The following is a 3,175-nucleotide window of genomic DNA, read 5'->3' on the forward strand; positions in this document are numbered from 1 at the left end:
TTTTTATTCAAGAGCATACTCCCAGGCAGCACTTTCAAATTACGCTTTTAAAATAAAGGCCAAAACCAAAAAGAATCTGCAAATATGACAGTGCTTAAAGAATGATTGTCATCATAATTTACACTCTAAAATGTCCTGTGGAGTTAAATACTTTATACATAGATTGTGTAAGAGCGATGTCATTTAAAATAAACAACAAAAGAACCCACAGGTCACGGGTGAATTTGTCGTTGAGGATAAACATCAGTTTCAGCCTTCCAGAGTATGAAAACCAGCAGCTAATTCATCCTGTGACAGAATACAAACTGTGCTTCACATTTTGGACTTTAAAGTTTCTTTCTGCAGCAGCAAATCAGCATATCTTTGCTGAAGTCCCTTTTCTCTTTCCTGTTGTCGCTGAACATCTTCTTTAAGACACTCCAGCCTCCTGAGAATAGCAGAATCTTCATGTTTCCTGAGTTCTTCAAACGTGTGTACCTCTAAGTAAGCCTGCTCAATTTGATCCCATAAGTCATTCACCTGTTTCATGAGCCCCATAGTATGGGACTGGTAACCCCCGAGCAAAATTTCTATCTTCTTTTCCATCTTTGCAGCTCTCTTGGCTTCTGTCATCATGTGACCTCTGTTAATCTCGAGCCTCTTTTCCAGTGACTCGATTCTGTCCTTTTTGCTTGCTAGGTTGGCCCGTGTGTAGCGGCTCTGTCCAGGGAGATACAAAACTTGACCATAGCATTCTTCCCACACCTGGTTATAAGCTTCGCTTGAGAGTTCTCCATGACTCATACCTTGTTTTACCACTTCCATCTCCTGTACCAGAACATCCTGGGCCTTTTTCATCTCTTCTTTAGAGAACTTTTCGTAAGGGCTGTGTTCCAGATAGGAAACGTGCTCTGAATTATTGGTAGCAAACCCTACCGTTTTTCCTTTTTTACTTCCAGATGGTTCATAAGGGTGATGTAGAAGGTCATAATGAAGCAATGCGATCGTTTCTTTTTTGATTAGTTCTTCGCTTTTCTGTAAATCTATTAAAGGCGGTTCTACATTTAAGGCTCTTAGAATAGTTTCGTTTACTTCTGATGGTCTTGGAAGATCTTTCTGGCCAGCTTTGTGCGTTCGTTTCATTTGCTTCACACGCTTTGCGTCTCACATGGCCTGCTTTCGTGCATCCACATCAGCAGCATCTTCAATGTATGTGCCATCTATTTCACGGTCTTCCAACTCTTTCTCAGCATTTTCTGGTAGAACAATTTCAAAGTCATTCTTGGAGGCAGGAAGGCCCATCAACCCTATACGGAGGTGTTCACGAGACTCTCTTTCCATCTGCTTCACATAAGAGGGATCACGGTAGTCTGCCATTCCATCCTCAGGATCAGTGTTTAACTTGTCTCGAAGAGGAGTTCTGCCTGGGGTGGAGTTAACTGGTTTGGCAGTTGCCCCACTCCAGGGAGTCAGCCCTTCAGATCCATGAGAAGGAGTCCCGACTGGGGTAGAAAGAACTGTGTTTGGAGTCTGTACAGCCTGCCACTGTGGAGTCACACCCGAGAAGTCACTCTCATGCAAGGGTGTGTTAAGTCCACCTTTTAATGGCGTATCCACAGTGGTCAGGTCCATGAGGTTCTGGCCTTCCTGGAGCATTCTGTCCTGGGAAGCTGGTGTTCGTGGTGTTCTCAGAGCGATGCTGTTGTTGGTGACATTGTACTCAGACAGAAGAGTACTGGAAGCAGAATTGGTTATGCCCGACTCCTCAGCAGTCTGACGTGCAATTTCACTCGCTTTGCCTACCTTCACAACTTCCTGCAGTTCTGCATCTGAAATCTGAGGGGCAGGAAGTACTAGTTTACTTCTCTTTTTAGTAAATTTAGAAACACCACTAGTTTGAAGAATAGCTGATGGTAAACCCGATCTTTCTTTCCTTTTCAAAGGTTGCTTGTCTTTTCTCCGATCTCGTCCTTCTTTCTCAGATCTTAGCTCGCCATCAAGATCCTGTCGTCTTAACTTCCTGAAATCTGCATCAAGAGCCTGGTAGTTCTCCTCAGACGTATCATAGAAACCAAGAGCAGGCTTTTTTTCAAATGGGATTTCAGCATTATAATCAACCCCTCTCTTCTTTCTTCTTTTCTTCTGGATTTCTATGCCAGCTGCCCAAAGTTCTCTTCTCTTTTGGAGGGCAGCAAGACGCCTTGCCTCCTCCAACTGTTTCTCTCTCGCTGTCCTCTTGGCCTTCTTTCCCTGAGTATTAGCCAGCCGGGCTCTAGCTTCAGAAAGCATCTCAAGTTCATCCTCATCCATATCCATTGGATCAGGACGTGCTGGCTTTGTTTCTGGATTTGAAGCTATTTCTCCAGGTTTAAGTTTCCGTGGATCGTCTGTTTCCTCTTCGTTGTCTCTTTGGGATGCTTTATCCAGAAGAAATTCATAGTGTTCTAAGCACCGGGCAGCTGTTCTTCCAATGATTGGAGCAATGGTCCGCCACTGCGTTGACATTAACTTTGCCAAATGCAAGAGTTTTTCCTCTTCTTCTCTGGACCATTCTATTTTCTTGATGCTTGGATCCAGCCACTCACACCATCTGGCTTTGCACTGCTTTGCCGATTTCCTAGGCAGCAATGAAGCAACCCTAGACCACTGATTTTTCCCATATTTCATAACAGCTGCTTTCAGAATTTCATCCTCGGTATTCCTCCACATGCCCCCCTTAATCACAATTCGAGGCATTTTGGCGGCGCGGTGTCTCAGCCAGTGGCCGAGAGGAGCTTCAGAAAAATAGCAACGGCGCTCCGCCTGCAGGACCGAGAGCCGCCACTTCCTCCGGGCACGACGTTCTGCTATAGCAGCTTTCTTCTAAGCTCACCTTCTCTCGGTAGCTAAGCCTGGGCACCTGGGAGTGGTGAGTGTCACCTTGTGGCTTCTCGGGTTTGATTGACATCAAGCTTGAGGCTTACCCCGCCCACGCTCACCCCACCCACGCTTTTAAGATCCCAGCTGCTCCCGGGAGAGTCTCATTTGCACTGAAGTGAGATCTTCATGACTTCATTACCTTGGAGTCAAGTTCTCTTCATCCTACTCAAGCATCCTTGGGCCCCTCTCAAGTGATTCTTTTCAGTACTCCTCCATCCTCCCCTTCTCTACCCATCTCCTGCCTCCAGGCCCTCGGTGCGTAGGGTGTATGTAGGCG

At 45.8% G+C, this 3,175-nt stretch overlaps 1 pseudogene; it reads right to left on the reverse strand.

Annotated features, from left to right (window-relative positions):
* Positions 1-312: 312 nt before the first annotated feature.
* Positions 313-2,715, reverse strand: LOC149990116 (cell division cycle 5-like protein pseudogene; annotated as a pseudogene).
* Positions 2,716-3,175: the final 460 nt, after the last annotated feature.

The sequence above is a fragment of the Furipterus horrens genome, unplaced genomic scaffold (assembly GCF_987537825.1).
Source record: "Furipterus horrens unplaced genomic scaffold, mFurHor1.1.pri manual_scaffold_24, whole genome shotgun sequence".
NCBI lineage: Eukaryota > Metazoa > Chordata > Mammalia > Chiroptera > Furipteridae > Furipterus > Furipterus horrens.